The following is an 18,999-nucleotide window of genomic DNA, read 5'->3' as shown; positions in this document are numbered from 1 at the left end:
AGACATTGTATCACCTGGGAAATTTATGATATATGTCTACCTGCTGTTCACATATTCATTGAAGAGCCTCTTCAGAAGTTTGTACATGTTATGCCATCTCCTTATCTGGGTCACAAGTACAAAACATACTACCCTGACCTTTAATTTTGACAGAGAAGCCTCAAAGACATCCATGATTGACGTTAGACAACATAAGAGGAACACTTTGGTATGATTAGTTTTAAGATCACACACGAGACTTTTTCAGGCTGAAATCCACACTAAGAGGAGACTGTTTTCAGTAGCTATGTTTCTTAATGTTTTTCTGCACAAGTTCAAGCTACTGAACAGCTAAGTCATTCATTTAGCATATGAATAAGAGATATTTCTTAAAATACAGGGCTTTTCATGCAGGCCTTTTTATAGCTGTAGGGACCCATTGTGAAGTCTGTTCAGAACAGTAGTTTCTGGGACAGCTCTATTTGCACAGAGTGGAAACTCCACTAACCAATCCAAGGTTCAGCAGTTTTGTTCCTTCCTTGTCTGCTCTGGCTTTTTTAGTTCAGTGACTCTCCAATTTCAGCTACGATATCCTTCCAAAAGCAACATTTCTGTGCTCAGATTTTTGCATGCAGCATCAGTCATTTAAATACCAAAAATCAAGGACTTAAAATCACACTGCAAAACTGGAAAAAATGTTCCCCAGAACTAGGGATGGGTGAGGAGAATGATTCCTCATAAATATGTACAATTTGCAGATCAATTTTGTTATGCCAAGCACTAATTTGTGCTTTTATACTGTGATATTATTCTGTAGTTGCTAGCAAACTTAGCAAGATGATGCTTTAACCACCTGGTCAATTGCTTTGGAAAAATAATGACATTGATCATTTTAAATGGGCAGTAGACTAAATGGAGTACTTAGTCCTGACATAATTTGTGACATTTAAATCACGACAAATATTTTTGTCTGACATTGCCATTTCTCTCCCTGTCAATCTCCTTCTCCACATACAGCTGCAAGCATTTGATCCTTGAATGAAAAAGAAATCTAGGAGTTCAGGGCTCTGCAGAGCATCTCCTCAATCTGTAAAAAAATACTTGAGTCTGGTAACAGTAGAAACCATTGAACAGAAGGTCGTCTCTGTTACAAGGCAACTTTACCATCACAACAAGCTGGAGTTCATGCTGCATGACGAGTTTGCAAGTATTTTTTCTGGGAAAGGGAGATGGTTTTGAATACCAGTAACCAGTTAAAGTGTTCACAGTTCCAGCTATTTCTTCCCTCTGAAAAGGGAAAGGGGGTATCAAAAAATCCACAAGTGGTAGAGTTTTCCTAATAGAATTAAACACCTTTATGGGAAGTGTTAAACAGGGGAGAGAGAAAAAAAAAAAAAAAAAAAAGAGCAACTTGTTGGATTCCTGTTGCTCTTAAGTAGAGTCACGATTCTATGTGAGTTTCCTTAAACTGCAGTATATGAACAATGTTACGCATTTGCGTGTTATGTATATTGTTACGCAAGGTGCAACGTTAAAAAAACAGAGCACAAAGAACGCAGCAGCTCCCAGCATTTCAGACTATGTTATGCAAGCATAGAAATCAACATAGCAATGCTATTCAACCTTCAGCGCTTAGCCTCTTTTTCTGTGTTTCCTTCTAATTTCTTTTCCAGTTTTTGTCTTGCAATAACACTTATAAGGCAAAGCTTAAAGATAAAGGGAAACATAAGAAAGAGCAAGAACAAATTACCACTTAAGCTACTTCTCAAATATATTTTACACTCATGTTGGCCTGCAGAAGGGCAGTTCAGATGTATATACTGCCAGCCTGGTTTTGAACTCCTTTCAGGCAGTATATACAGACCACTGGAACACTCTTCCAGGAAGACCTTAAAACATCTGGTGATGACTTAGTGTCATTACCATGTGATGTACTACACTGAGTACTGCGATGCATCCTGCAGTCTTCTGCAACAGCCTTTCCCTGCAAAAATGTAAAAATTCTCCAACACACATGCGCGACTTCTTCCCAAGCAGCTCACGAGAAGCTTCAGTCTCTCATTCTCTGCATTGGCACTACGCATTGCAGAGTATTGTCTCAACTGCCTGGAGGAGCATTATCTTCTGGCAGAATGCAAATGAACAAATGGTTTGGAAGTCTGTGTAGAAAAGAAGGAACCAAACTCTATAAAGTCAGTAGCGCAGGCTATCAGGTTTCCAGGAAGCAGCAGAGAACCCTCTGGCTTCATGCCCCGTAAAGCACTGTGCTACCGAACAAACCAGTTACTGACAGAGAAGCAAACAGCAGAGAAGTAGCCACCTGAGGAACCCATGGCTTCAGGTCCTGCTGAGCCTGGGCAAGTTTTCTGTGCTGTCCATTGCAGAACATGAATGACAGAGTGACACTGGCACCACCTTCTGCTGCTAAGAAATATTTGCTGTAAACGGTGAGGTGATCCTGTAACTTCAATCTTTCTCATTTTTATTGGTTTGTTAACTGCCTTTTTGGGCAAAATCTTTGTTGTTTAATTAACAGAGCCTGTTAGAGGATAATTGCTACACCCACCTCTTCTCTAACAATAAGCAGTTTTCAGAGTTTATACAACAAACAGTAATTACATCAACCAAGCCAGACATTCCCCATTTACATCTGTTAGGAGCCCACAGAGAAGATTAATTTTATTTTATTTTATTTTTTATTTTTGACAAGCAGGTGAGTATCATTGCCATCACTTAATACTACTTACCAGTCATCAAGAGAAAGGATTTTGTTTATCATTGTCTGTAATCTACAGTCCTGGATTAAAACTCCCATTAGGTAGTGGTTAATGGACACCAGATTTACAAGAACACAGGGCTGGGAACTATGTATTCAGATCAATGCTCAAGTCATGCCATGAGTCCCACATGTCCCACAGCTGGGAGACAAAAGAGAATGGGACAAGGACTAAACACATGCAGGGAAAAGCCAGAAACAGACTGAGCTTGGCTAACAAGAGAGAGTTCTGCTATCTGTTGTCTTCTGATTTCTTCTACCAGCAGCAAAGCTTTCCTTGTTTTCTGAAAGTCATCGTCCATAACTCCCTTAAGAGGATGCTTTTAAAAGGTGAGTAAAACAAGAAAACCATCTTCTTTCTGCTTGTATGTTATCTCATGGAAGCAGTCTGCATGCAAGTCTTCCACGTGGTAGGAAGCAGCAAACAGCCTATTGGGCCACAGCATTTGTTTATTTATTTATTTAGCAAATGTATCATGCAAAACCTTATGACCTTCATCAGATACAGATCACTATCAAGGGGATCTCTGACTCTGCTGGTTGTCTATTATTCCAGCCAGGTTAACTCCTGGCCTTGCTGTAAGCCAGCATACCAAAATGCCATTCTGTATCTGTCAAGCATGCAAGATGTTCCCCACTACCACTGCACTGCCTATTTTAATCTGAACTGGGAAGGGAGAAAGAATTATTGCAGAGTTTGGCACTGTAATCAGTTGTACTAACAATATTTCTAAGGTCATAGCTAGATAGGTTTTAGGTAAAAGATTATTAAAATAGTATCTGGACATTTGGGAGCTGGGGGTAGGGGTAGTGGTGGAGAAGGGCAGAAATGAAAAAGTGATTGGGGATGAATGAGACAATTCATCAACTTAGCAATAGACTTCAGGACTCTAGGGAAAAAAATAAATATATATATACACATATGAATAAGAATTCTCTTCAACTGTTTAATTCACTACAAGAGAATAACCCCACTTCTCATCTGAAAAGAATAAGAAGTTCCATCTCAAGACAGCTCAAAACTGGATGCTTTAAATCTGAGCCCTTGCTAGGAATGGACTCAACTCAGAGAGCTCCTGCGTAGGAATTTTCTGGCTTGTGCCTATTTTGGAAAATATTCTCCATTGCCAAAAGAGAAAGGTCAACCCCAAATACCACAAACTCCATTGCAGGGTTAAACAATATGACCTTTCACATGCCTATCACAAACCATCTTCTCTGTCTTTCAGGTCACCTATATTTACTGATTGAATATTCTATTCAAGTACTTTTGACAAATTTAGGGCTCATGACTTAAACTGAACTTTACTGGTACTCACCCTAAGGGGAAATTAAATGAGGAATGAAGAGAAGGACTAGATACTAAGTTTATACCCTCACGTCTTCTATGGTGCACTTATTTAGTAATTTTCCATTCTGCGGCAATTGCTTTGATTTTCTGAACAATTTTGTGCTCAGCAGAACACACCTAACTGCATAGCTCCTGCCAGTATGCCCAACCAGCTTTGCAGCAACTACTGCTATTTATATGGAAGGCATCCCATATCGCCCTGTAAGTGACTCAGACCCTTTTCAGACAGGTATCATGACAGAAAACATTTATCCAATTTCCTCTCCAGGCAGTTATTTCAGCACACAGACAATTGCTCCAAAAATTTCTGGGCATGGAGGGGTCAGGTACAGAATCAGCTATGTATAGTTTCATTGTATAATATTCTATTAATATCAGATTATTTTTCCAAAAATGCTACTGAATTGATTCTCAGAAGAACTCTTATGAATAAATTCTGAACCAGCAGACATAGAGAACCTATGTGCCAGATTTGCCCCTTTCAGTCATATTTTAAACTTAACAAACGGAATCCAAAATTCCATCTGGTCTCCAAGTTAAAAAAGTTCCAAAAGACACAAATCCAAGTTGCCCAAGAGCTATAGTGTATAAAAATAGTGTTGTTTTTTTTTTTTTTTTTTTTTTTTTTTCCCTCCTCTCTCAGCTGGAGATGGTGTTGAGCTACTTTAATTGGATCAGTTATCTTTCAGATTAACATATAATGCCAGATCTACCTAATGTCAAAACAGAACTGTATATGGAACTGTATATTCCATGTAACCCTCAGTTATTTTTGGAAGAGTTTTAGCTCATACCAGTAGAAATTGCATTTCCAGAACAGTAAACTTGAGCTAGATTTTTTTTTTTTTTTTGACTTGCTAATGCAACAGAGTACTCTGTGATGAAACACACAATAGAGGAAACATCCTTCAAAATAATATTGGCTGGAAAAACAATCAAACAAACAACAAACAAACCACACCATAACAGTATTGAGCTGATGTCAATAATAGCAAGAAATAGTGCTTTGCTTTACACCAAGGGCTCAGTTAGGATATGTTCCCTGCAAGTATCAGCTCTGACCGTGCTCCGTGGCTTGAATAATGAGCCAGTGGCCAATGACTTCGGTTCATTTTATTGATAACAGCATTGATACTATGCTTAAGGGTTATGAGTGGCCCTCAAAGCCTTATGAGCTGAAAAGTCACTATCCTAAAGAGCTTATAATTATGCATGTGACGGGAAGATAGGAAATACAGACCTATGGTTACAAGATGATCAAGAGAAGTTTGTGGTAAAATACAGGTATTTAAACCAACACCATTGTTCAAGTGATTTTGACAGACCCTTACCATCTCCAGTCCAACAGTAACTGGGAAAAAGCAGCCCATCTAGAGCTGACAAAGCAAACAGCATTGAGGGTAACACAGTTAGCTAATAATAAGCATCAGAGACAGCTCCTGCAACCATGCTTTAAAGGAATGGGAAGACAATTCAGCCTAACTTCAAGTCCCCAAACCCTTTTTCTTGCAAGCATAAGATTATGACTAAAGGAAATAAATGGCTGGTTTACAAGCCTGCGGGAAACCCACAATAATTCTTTGAAGAACTGTAAACACAGTGCTTTCCTGAATAAAGAAGTTGATTGATAGAGGCAGAATTTTCCGAGGAGCAGCAAGAATTCAAAAGAGGAATTAGAAAGTAGATATGTTAAGACCAACTTCGTATTTCTTAGCTGCGGTGAGGATTTTAGTACGCCACCATCTTACAGCTTTGTGTGCTTCCTTCTTCACAGATTCTTTTTCTTACATTTGAAAGATTCCTGACAGCAATGGAATCTGGATCTTGCTGTTCATCCAGAGCCAGAGACACAGGCGATATTAGTTACAAGTTCTTTCATCTCTTTTCTTACCCTTTTGCTCTGGCCTCCCAATAGAGCTTTTCTCACCTGATATATTCAGAAATTTTACAGACAATCCCCAGAACGCTTCAGTTCTCACATTTTAACATTAGTATCACCCCACCCCTCCATTTAGACTGGACACATTTCATCCAATTCCTGACTTGTTCCTAGCCCCCAGCTCTCTGGAAAACACTTGGGTCCTTCTCCATCTCAAGAAGGCAGACGGCCTGCTAGAAAGCCAAACTACAGTACACATCTTCAAATCATTGGTATCAGATATGCTGAGTTGATACAAAATCCTACTTTTCTACTATCACTTGTGTGTTCTCCACTGTAAATGCCCTTCCGTGTTGATCTTTGTATCAAATGCCCACTCAACAAACATGAGGATCATTGAGTTGACTGGTGGTCTCAAACATCTGATGATACTTCCAAGATCTGTCCTAAAAAATCAAACCTATATTTGTCAATAAACAGCATAGTCTTGCACACAGAAAGCACAGCTTATAAGGTTCTCTATATGCTGCAGATCAAAACTCCCAGCTCCTCTGGCTCAGTGTTGTTTGCCAGCTCTGCCTTACTGCTATCTGGTGCAAGTATCCCTTCTTGTGGGATCTTGACAGTGCCACACACCATGGTGTTACACAGGGTTTTGCAGAAGTGATTAGATGCCACTCCCTTGACCTCCCAAAACAGCAGGAAGGCAGCCAGAGTTCATCAAAGTGGAGGCCAAGGCTGGCCTCCTTAGGGAGTTGAAAACATCAAGATCACCTATGGGAAATGCTTTGAATGCCTGCATGCTCAGGTTGCATAACACGCTGGGGAGTGCTCTCCTGGAATTGGTTCCCTCCCTCCGAGCACAGGAGAACCACCCCAAGATGTTTGGGTTGAGGGTGGATCTGTCAATTCTTCAGATGCTCATGGAGTCAGTCCTTAAGCCACAGCCCTTTATTTGAAAGGGGAACAGATGGCATACTCAGGAGCTTGTTATTTCATGTTAGTTTTGGTTCTTCATCTAACATTTTTTTATTCCTTCAGGAAGACACCTTCATGGTGCAGAGTATCTTCCCAACGCTTCCAATGGCCTGGAAGGAATTGCAAGTATTTATTAATGGAGAAAAAGGTACTGGCCTAGAAACCCAAACTGACTAAATGTGGTAGTTCTTATTTACTTGCTATGTGTTTACAGCTGTCAGAGGCAAGGAATCCCAACAAAGAAGGTCACTTTCCCACATGAAGTCCTGAGAACAACTACAAAACAAAGCCATCAACTTTCATCTAGTCAGACTCGGTCATATGGAGAGGCAGTTGGAGAGCTGATACACAACCTTCTTTTTCTCCCAATACAGCTCAACATTGACCCGACGTCCCACCTCATGAGGCCACTTACACCATAAGGGGAGGTAAACTTTCATTTATTGCTGTAGGACAGAAATACCACTAAACCCATCAGCAAAACCAAGCACAGGAAACTTCAGCTAAAACAGAGGATGCAACACAAATAATGCCATTTAAAACAAACAAACAAAAACAACAACAACAAAAAACAAATACTTCCAAATCATCCTAAGTAAGAAAGAGTTTTTTTATTCAATGCTATACCATCAGCTGACTTACCCTGATGTCATATTCAGGCAGGTGGAGGTATGAAGCTTTTAATAAAAACAATCGTGTAATTTTCTATAGAAAACACTTTTACGTTTCTCACTAGTATAGTGTCCAAAGAACACATTCAGAAGCCTGATCAATGCTTTAGAAGACTCAGAAGAGTAAGTCCAGCTTTAAAAAGAAAGGTTTATCTGGAAACAGAATACTTCAGAAGTAATGCTTTGAGGACTTTCAAGTGCAGCTCGTTGTCATACATGGGAAAAGTCTTGGATCAATCAAAAACAGTTGAAATTCTGTTATTAGCTGGATCAAAATCAGCTGCCAGAGCTCTAAGGACTTCACTACCCCAAAACATGTTGTCCTCCACTTACAGGAGGGTTGTAAATCACAAAGATGTGATAAATTGCATAAACATGATCAGAAAAAAATGCTTACAGGAACATTTGCTATTTATCTTCTTTAACTGAGGAACAAATTGGTCTCATCTGTGTCATACTAGACTTTCAGAAGCATACCCTAATTTGCTAGGAGCTGCAAGAGCAAAGCAGCCGTTGTGTTTCTTAATTCATCTGTGTCCTTGCCCTTCTCACTTCCAACCCACACAACAACAACAAAAGGAAGCAGAAAAGGATCACAGAGCCCTGGTATAAGGTCCCAAGTAAGCGGTATTGTTGCATCCATTTCCTTTCTAGTTGCCAGTGCACTTATCTGTGCTAAATTATGAGCCAATTTCAAGTCCAAGAAAACTGAGAAACCCAAGCTAAATTGTGAGACAATCTCAGACCCAAGAAAACTGAGAAACCCAAGCACATCTTCAAGTAAGATCACATTAATGACATAGAGGACACTGGTAGAGCTGGAGTCATCCCTATTCTGCTCAGCTGTTTTGTGCTGCTCAGCACCTCATTGTGTAAGAAGCAAACAGGTGACTTCAGTCAGCAGCTGCCATTTCCAAGGGGGCATGTAAAATTTTCTGATTTTCACATTGCTGCAAGCAGTGGTTCTATTCTGAACTTGTATACGCATGAGCTAAGATTTCCTATGTGCCAGAAACACTGCAAGTTGACAGTGCTCAAGAATAAATACTGCTTGTACTCCGGTTTTGTACAGCAGCAGTAAGTGCTTGGAGAATTGCGAATGTCTTTTTCATGGTAGCACTCAAAACTGCCTGAAACACACCAAAGAAGTTAATCTCAGCAATTTAGTTGCTTTTTTTTTTTTTTTTTTTTTTTTGAATTGAAATATTGCACAAGGTCAGAGAGGAACTGGAGGAAAAACATGTGCATCCCATTACAGAGAATAACATGCCTGCTCCTTGAGACATTTTTTTTTCCCCCCATGGCATTTTCTATTCCATGAGCAGCATTTCTTTCTTGTTGTGACTTTGTCTACCCTGAAAGAGAGACAGCTGGTTTCAGATTATGTTAAGTCCCTCTCTGAAGATAAAGTTCTTTGTAGTTACCCCAAAGCAACCACATCTAGCTTCTGCTAGATGGAACCTGAATGGCTAATTTACGTATTAGACCCAGCACTGTTAAATGAAGAGCCTTAGCCAAACTTGTAGGAGTTCTTTAATATCAGGTATCAGAGGTTTATTCCCACTTCCACGGGAACTGAACAATTCTTAGTATATCATCTGTCAATTGCTGCACCCTGTGGCATGTTGCTACGCTTTCATTAACTCGAAGCTGAAGCCAATACTCCAGTTTTTACCACAAACCACTAAGGTTTTTTAAACATAGGACAGAGAAAACCTCTTCTACCAGACCTCACAAGATCTGGACCAGTGAGCAAATCAAAGTTCAAACATCCCCCAACAGCAGCCCTAGCCAAGCCATACAAACCAAGCAGTCTGCAGTGCAGCAATCTTGTTCAAGATGTGCCCAAATTGACCCCTAGGAAACACAGGGAACAAGAGTTTTCTGGCAGGGCTCTTTCCTCAGATGCACTCTTGGTAACCCAGCACTGCTACATACTTACTACAGACTTACAGGAGAGTCAGATGCTCTTAGTCAAGCTGAGCTTTTCAGCATATTGCCCTGGGTCCTGACTTCCCGAGAACTTTGCCAGCTTATGCCACCTCATTAGAGTACTATCAGGATATTAATTTACCCAGATTGCAAAAGCCCCAGCTCAGTGCCTTTGGGACCCCCTTTGCCCAACAAAAGCTACTGGAGACAATGTGAGCCAGCACCTTCTGAAGGACATCTCCTGTTCACGATGAGTACTGCTTGGCCACTAATCGCTTTTTGGTTGTATCCTGTCAGGGCACAGCATGCTTCTGCCAAAGTGTACACTGGCTATTTTTAAGTGCAAATGACTCCCATTTTGAAGCAATCCATGTCTTTCTCCCACCACCATTCTCCTCTGTGATTCTGGAGTTACAGTTATGGAAGATTACCTTAGATTCGGACATGCTGGAGTTTATATAAAGGAGCATTAATCACATTGTACGATTTCCATGGGCAAAGCCTTCACAGGAGCAGCCAAGGCAAAGCTCCTTCTGAATTTTGTCTGAGGAAGAAACCTGGTGCCAAAGCTAGTCTAAATAAATAGAGCCACACATACAAAAAAAGACCTGCTTCTTTGAATGTAGATGTTTTTGAACAGGGTTGGTATCCTTGCCACTTGCCCTTCTTTCCTTACCACTCCTCTTCCCCTCAAACTCCAGAAAACATCAATTTCACAAGTCACCCTGCTATCAGTTACACCAGACAGAAGACCTCTTCCAGCATACCCCAAAGTCAGCGAGATAAGAATCTGCCCCAGCCTCTGTTGCAGCACAAAGCACAACTAGCATATATTTAGCTTTCGCCTTGAGCGCTGACACTTGCTATTTCTTAACTCGAACAAAGCTATCTAGAGTGACTGCCTGTTTCCAGAAGAGCAGCAATCAGCTGCTTAGATCCTGGTGAGATCTGTGCCTCCAGTCTGAATAGTTCTGGTTATTGGTCAAATATCTCTGTGCCCCAGGAAAGCTGTTCAGCTTGGTTGTCCTCACCTCTCCTCACTTTCAGGACCTGGTAAATGACCAAGTCCTTATGCTGCAGTTTCAGAGAAACTGTCCTAGAATAGCACCATCAGGCTGTATTTCCACAACAACCCAAACCAATCCAGCTGCTGGCCACTACAGTCCTGCTCTGTCCTTGCCTCAGAGTCCCAAACCCCTACGTTGCACTAAGAAAAAACACACCAAGAAAGTTAATATGTTTCTCACCAGATCTGAGCACAAAGACAGCATCCTATGAGGACTGACAAGGCCAGAACCAGCAAATGGGAAGGAAAGGAGAGCTGTGTAGCCAATTAGATCAATCTCAATTATCAAAGTAGCACAGCTTTCACAATTCTTTAATCTCATCTGTTTATGTTTATTATTATTATTATTATTATTATTATTATTATCATTATCATTATCATTATCATTATCATTATTATTATTATTACAAGCTCCAGTGTTAGATGTGTTATGAAAAGCAGGAATGGAAAGCCACAGGAGAACCTCTTGATGCAAAGAGTTCCCACTATTCAAGCTAGACAGAGTCCATTAGGAAAGGATGACATTGGACTCCTTGGCTGTCACGTACAGAAGGCCTGTTGGTGACTACAGCAAGAACTGGGTTCAGCCCTAGAAGCTGAAGTGAGGTGGCAAGCAGACCAGAGAAGTCTTGTAGCTGGCAGAGCAGTGGGACAGAAGAGATGAAGCTTGCCCACACAGTAAATCAGGAGCAGAACTGGCCGGCTGTCCTCCCCATTCTTTCAACAACTTTAGCTGTTCAGTCTAGTGCTCTCTAGGCTAAGCATCTGCTGGGGCTTATTTTGGCTCAGCTTCAGGACTGCTGTTTTCCTGGGAAGGTATTTAGCCAAATGAAATAGCAACCTTTTGGCTCCAGAGCTTGTGAGCAGATATTTAAAATATTGTTTTTGTCAAGGACGACTTCTTTTGATGGGCTGCAAAAGAGCCAAATTCAACTTGAGACATTATTACAGTCCCTGGAAGCCCTGGTTCACATTTGATTAAAGGACAGTATATTTCTCCCTAACTGGAGCAGTCTTGGGACCTTTCAAAAGTTCTACCCAAAACCCAGATGATTTCCCCCTGCGGTGACAGCAGCTGGACATAGCACCTAAAACAATTAAGAGCCATGTTGTGTTTGCATAGCATATGTCTTGTAATTTGCCTTCAGCTGACAAAACAAATGCATTGAACAACAATTAAATCACTCAAATCAGTACTGCTATGAACCCATGGTCAGAATTAAGTTTTAGAAAAGGCCTACTGTTGCACAGGAAACATAATTCTAGTTCCTACGCTGTACAAAGATGATAAACACTGAACACTAACTTAAGTAAAATTGGAAGAGCTCTGTTCTGGCATCCACAGGCACCCAGGGGTAACAGGCACACCAAGGGAAAGCTTTGCTAACTTGCCGTGGCCAACCATCAACAGCTCTGCCAGTCTTAACCAACAACGTCCATATTTCTGTGAGCCTACCTGTAAGAAAGTACACGGCTCCCACAGACACGAAGAAGTTTGTTCCATACACACCCTTTTTGTCCAGAGCCCCCAGACTCGCTGTAGATGGTGTATGATGGATCACCTGGCAGCTGTGCTAGCTGAGCAAGTTAGCCTGGGCACGCTATGTAAGAGCTGCCTGAGCACAGAAATTAAGTGGCCCTGCTGAGAAGAGTGTATTAACCCAAAGGGGCTGCTCTGCTGATATGGCCTTAGGGCTTCTTGCACTTCCACTGGATTTGCCATGCATTGGTCTAACTGCATATGTATGTTGGTGTGTTAATTGTTTTTTTCTTCTTGACAGTGATACAGTGATCCTATATTGCCATCAGCTTTCAACATATCAAATATCCTTTCAAAGCTTTCAAATATCCTAACTAAAACTCCCCAAAACTCTGAAAGGGGTTTTAAAATCTGAAGAAGCATGTGAAAGTTTTTGCGTATTGACAAAGCAATAGTTATTTGATACAATGTGCATTATTTTCTTTGCAATGGTGAGAATTAAAAACATAAAAAATCTAAAAGCTAATATTATCACTTACTTTAGCATTCCTGTAACCTTTCAAAAGGAAAAAATATATATATATAAAGAAAAAAGAAAAGAAGCAAACCCCAGAAACAAAACCAAGCAAATATTGCGAGACTCACAACAAAGCCATGTGTTTGGCCCCACAGGTCTGGTGGCAATACTGTGGCATTGCACCTTAAACAAAAGGAGTTCAGGTCTCAGAACAGCCATGGACAGAACTGCACATGCTTCAGGGGTTTTCATGCCCAGAGGCTGCTACAAGCTACATTAAGGATTCCCTGTCTGCCCCCTAAAGGCACAAGTACACTCAGGCAAACCACTGACTTCCTTATTTCCATCTGTACTGCAAACCCTTTGGAGCCATATATCCTTTTGTGCCTGTGGAGCTCCAGGTGAGTAGATGATCATCCAGATCCCAGACTCAAGAGGCTACTGAACATTTAAGGTTCCACAACCCAAATTCTGTTTGCAAAACAAATCTCTTGCAAAGTCCCTCTAGGCTCATAAGCATAGTTCTGTTTCCAGTAACATGTTTCTATTTAACATGTTTTCTGCATTAAAAATATAATCCTTTGATAACTTTGGGAATATTTGGAAAAGATTAAATATATATATTAAAAAAAATAAATAAATCCAGAAAGTGGTTGGGCATCCCTGGAGTTGATTGTTTATATGAAAAACTATGGAACAAATAAAGGGCCAAAATAGCCATGGCAATAATTCCCAGTGCTCATTCAAATAAATTAAAAGCAGGCCAGGAAGCTGCATCTAAATGTGTTTTCAATTGATCTTTGTTCTTTACTGTGTTTAATGGTCAGCTGTTTAAGAAACCCTCTGGGGGTTGGTTTCAAACTGAGAAACGGCAAACTACCACAGAGAGCGAGATGCTTTTCTTTTCAAGAGACTGAATTTAAACACTGATGAAAGGTTGCAGACTGCCAGTCTCCGAAGTGCTTTAAAGAAGAAATGTTGCAGAGAAGCTTTTTTCACTCCCTTTATTTATCTAGAGTACTCATACATCTCCCAGAACAGAATATCTGAGCTTCTAACAAACTAAAAAAATTATCTCCACAATTCTCCTGCAAGGCAAGGTGGTGCTGTGATCCATATCTTCTGATGCAGACAGACTCCAGGCTACATTCAAATGACCAATATTTCCATCCGTGCCCCTAAGCATAGTTTTTCCTACACGCTAGGTATCTCTGAAGGTGATGTCAGCCAATACAGGACTGTACTGGCTGACAGGGACTGAGTGCAGAGACTGAGGAAAAATCTGACTCAGTTCCACTGAACATAACATATGTCTGACCTCTACTTCTCTGAGAGCTTCTGTTTCCTTGTCCAGTGTTCCAGACTTTCATTTGCTGGAGAGATGCTGTACTACCTTCAAAACTAGTCTTTAGCATTACTTCTTATTTTTCTAATCACTCATTCAATTGTTTAAAATATAAGCGAAGGAAACAACAACATTGAAACAAACAAAACCCTTCCTGCAAAAGTAGATAATTAATAGAGATAATACTTTTTTATAATACTTTTTTTTTTTTTTTTGAACTGTATTTTACAGACATTTGAAGCCATAGCAGCAGGCTTGCTCAGAATGAGAAAGAATGCATAAATGAACTGGAATATGGTGATCAGAGTGCAGAAGCAAGAACAGGAAAGCAAGCTGTTAGCACAGCCTCCCACTCTTTCCCAAATATTCAGAACGCAGCTGCCCTCCTGCAGGCCAGCACTAGCTGGCCTAGGGTCTATGCTATCCCAGTACTTTGTCTCATGCTGGAATCTTCTTTTCACAGGTTAGGAATGCGTTCCGACAGTTTGTATGAAGCAGGTCAATTGGATGCTTACGTCAGACATGTGGGCTCTGCAGACTCTCCATACAACCAACACTCAGGAAGACAACTGCCTTCAGAGGGCAACTGAGAGCATCTACGTTAGACTGCAGCAAGGTGCTCAAATCACCTGCTGAGGGTACTTATTTTACCACGGGCTACAGAGTGAATATTTGGAGTCCAAGCTCCAGATATGGGCAGTCATCTAAAAAACAGATAAACTGTGGAAATATTCCATGGTATGCCCCTTGGCCTAAAGTTACCAGAAAAGTATCTCCTAGCAACTTTTTGGCTACCCAATTTTCAAAATGTCATGTGAGATATAAGAGGAATGAATATTAAACAGTACTTCTCAAGGCTGCAAAACCTATATGCTCCTACCATTCAGAGCCCTTGGGAGACACCTTATGAAGAAGTCAAAACAATGCCTTTTTCTGGGTAGGCCTCTCCTACCATTCAAAAATCTTTTGTTTCAGAACTGAAGAAGGGATTTATCTCTCAGATTTGCTAAAAAGGGACAAGCAATTGTAAATGCAAAAGGCTGGTCCTTCAGATAACATGTACTTACTAAATTGGACCATTCTGTTAAGAGGCTCCATAAAATATCCCAAGGCATATACACATGAAATGTATGATCCTGGAAACACATTTTAAAGTGGGGAAATATATTTAGATTTGGTATGGAAAAATTCTACCAACAAAAGGATCTGGGAGAGAAGTTTTATAGCATTTTTTAAGAGAGACAGAATCCACTGCAGATTTGAGAAGGCAGAGAATGAAAAGGACAGATTTCTAGACAGAGCTCGCTAAGGGATGACGGGGCATGGAGAGGGATGTCTCATAAATTCTGCCATTGGCAGAGGGCAGCCTTGCTGGCAGCTCTGGAAACAAATGACCGGGCTGGTATTTCAGTGATGGATCAGCTCTTGTGATTTATTCCAATGAAAAAAAAAAAATAATAAAAAAAAATATGCAGAGGGATGTAATCCAGAGTATTAAATGGCAAATATTTGAGAGAATTAGAACAGAAAATCCCCAGAACACTTAAAACCCACCCTGGAAATGATGAAGTTTTCAGGTCAAATTACACTGGGTGTACAAAATCAGCTGTGAAGTTGTATCTGCAAACAAAACCTCTCACTTTTCAGAACGGGCCTGGATATCTCACCAGAACAGCCTAATTACTCATGTTCATGTACTCCTCTACCTGCCACAGGAACTCAGGTTGAACAGAGAGGTAGAGGCTTGGGATTCTGCTGGAGTATCGAGCAGCTTGGAATTAGCTCTTCGTGCGGATCAGTCCAACCAGCCCTGTGCAGCTCTCTCAGCCAGTGCTGAATCTTGCTTTCTGATGCAGAAAGGCAGATTAGCAAACAGATTATAGAAGGAGAATTTATATGCCAGTGCTTGGGGCATTTCAGATCCAGACTGATTGGCTGGGACAGCATTTAGCAAAAGCAGCCCTTGCAAATACTGTAGCACAGCCCCAGCTTTCCTGATGAACAGGATTGATATAAAATACAATCATATTTTGCTGCTATATCTGAGGTCTCAGCAGCATGAACTCACCTCATCTAAAGAATTACTTCTGTTTATTATTAGAAAACAGCACAGACAGCTACTTTCCTCCTCCCCCCTAGGCTAGTGGAACGCTTCCTCCCTTTCCAAAGTTCAGTCTCTGGGTCAGGAAATGCACTCTCCAGCTTCCTCTCGAAGCTGTCTCCTCAAAGAGCAAGGGCTTTCCTGTCTTTTCTCTGAAGACTGTCTGTGGGTGTCTTATAAGCAAACTTAGCCAGTCGAATATCATCAGTCAGTATGACAGAAGTGGAAAACTGAGATATAAATGTTAAATGACTTCCCCAAAGTCAGAGGCAGAGATAGGAGCAGAATAACACTATCTAACTGTTATCAAATGCTACATCAGAAGAGCTAAGATACTGCCCAAAGCATGCTTCTGCCACTGCTCCAGCTATATGGACAACTTGCTCTTACCCAAGATGCCAGTGACAGAAACTCAATGGGCCCTCCTGTCTCCCAAGCTCCTATATAGTAACTGTCCCCTAGATTTTACTGCCTCAGCTCCCATTTCTGTATGCAAATGATTATCTTCTCACCTTCTCCCTCATTGCCCCCATGTTTATCATGATGCAACTGCTTTATGCTAAAATAAAAAAAAAAAAAAGGAACCAGACAACACTGTCAGACATTAATGGTGTAAAAATCACATCAGAGTTTGCAAACAAAATCCTTGGAGTTCACAAAATAGCAAGATTTTTGCCATTCCATCTCCAGGCAGTCTTCCCTACCCCATGAAATGCAATTCAGATTTTCCAGTCTAGTTATTTCACCTCATATGCAGGTTCCACCTCAAGGCACCAAGGCAGAAGCCGTGCTGAGTGACGCCGTTCGCAGCACCAGTCCCAAGGGCCCGGCTCAGGGCCTATGGGGTCACGTATGATTTTGGTCTGGGCTCCAGTGAACAGAAAGTGGTGACTTTGACCCAAGCTGTAAATGACACCAAGGAAAGGACATGCTTGCTCATAAGAGAAGCAAAGCTGAGCTGTAAAATTATTTGGTAAAACCAAGAGACTGGAGGGAAGAGATTACATTTTCCCACAAACAGCACACCAATGCATTAACTGTTACAAGTGTGAAAAATGTTTAATATTTGAAATCTGCCTGTACAAGGACTTCCATGCGTATCTGCAATCGGTGACATTACATTTCACTCTATTTGGCTGTCAGTAGGTACACAAGGACACGGCACTGCTCTGTTACAAACATGATCAAGCCAAGCACAGTAGCAGCAAGTTAGCAGCCGAAAGGGCCCTGTGTTGAAGGCTGCCTGCCTCACACAGGGCGATTACACCACGAGGATGGTAGCGCTGCCACACTTCTGTCCTGCGTTACACAGGAAAAAAAGAAAAGCCAGGAGTCACATCTAGGTTTTCTTTGCTTCTCACTGCAGGGGGTAGGCAAGAGGAATGTAATGTAATATCATGACACGAGTTTGATCTTGCAAAGCAGTGTGTGTAACTGCCTTGAGAGGTCAGTGCGAGCACATTCTTTCTTAGTTTTAAGCCCAAGCAGTAGATAGCATGCCTCTGACCTGAAACCTGACTCTGAGCATGATTTCAGTCAAAAGCAGAAACTAATCACAGTCATAGATCATCCAGATGCTGGAATGTCCTGAAGCAGCTGGAGAGTCTGTGTTTTCACCAAGGGCCCCAAATACCTTTCATTACCATTTATTTCAGTTAAATTGGGGGTTGTACAGCACGTCTCAGGCTTGTACCGCTATGTCATCCATACCTACAGCTCCATGTGCCATTTTTCTGTGAAACACCACAGAAACATTAATTTCACCTCAGTTAATTCTACCTCATGATCCTACCTTAATTTTATAAACTGAAGAAAGAAACTGGCATGGCACAGAAATGTCTACAATAAATATGAGAGGCAAAAGTGCCATGCACAAACTTCTACTCACACAACTCGCTTCAAAGCAGGCCGAGTTAAGTCACTGATTAATCAGAGTTAAGTTTTTACAAAGGTGGTGGTTTAGGTGTCTGTGGATGACAAAACAGCACCTGCCAGCAATGATGGGCACGGCCAGCTGCCAGCAGGGTGCAGGGGTACACCACTGAGCCTCACCTTCCCCAAATGCGAGCTCCTCTTCCCTGCCCCTTGTACACACGCAGAGACGGGCAATCCTTGTCGCACCTCCGAGCTTCCCTCCTGGCACTTCTCCTGCATTCTCAAAAGCAAAGCCTGTGCAGCAGTACACACAGCAAGGCCTGTTCCTGGTGCCTTTCCTTCAGTGGATCTGAAGCCCTCACGATGGTCTGTACAATGCCTAAAGTAAGACAAATGCCTCACAGATAACTGCTCTGGCAACATCTCTCTTCCTGCAAATGTTTGCAATGTGTCTGTGTAAGCTGGGGTGTCACTACTGACTAGTTCCGATTTTCCTCAACTTGCTGGTATGGCACTTGACTTACAGGGCAATGCCTGCGCTGGGATCCTGCCTTGTTGGCTTCGCCAGCACCATCTGAGCAGCCTTAGAGCCTGCCGTGGGTGTTTGGACACCCCGCAGCCAGAAAAGAGCACCGGTAAGAGGGGACGAAAGACTGCCCTTTTAGGCACCTTGATTTAATTCTTGGAGAATTATACAGTCTTGGCCAGGACATGAAAACAGCCAGGACTCTCCATCTAAGGATATTTCAGAACATTTGCAAAAGCAGCTAACGCAGCTAGGGATAAGTGTAGTGATAAAGTCAACACACATTAGAGTTAACAGTTCAAAATACAGCACAGTTATTCAAGATAAGATATATCTGATGATAAAGTATGAGAACTGTTCTCTAAACTATTCAAGGAATACATTTGATTGTGCAAAATTACTTTTAAATCTTTTTTTCTTGTTCTTTATTGAAGTACTAGGTTTACTATAACTCCCGAAAAAAACAAGGAGGCAGAACCCCTCAAACCTACAAACTCAGCTCCTGTTTTCTGGGCCATGGAGT

Source organism: Aythya ferina, assembly GCF_964211825.1.
Source record: "Aythya ferina genome assembly, chromosome: 7".
Taxonomy (NCBI): domain Eukaryota; kingdom Metazoa; phylum Chordata; class Aves; order Anseriformes; family Anatidae; genus Aythya; species Aythya ferina.
Note: the sequence above shows the minus strand (reverse complement) of the source record.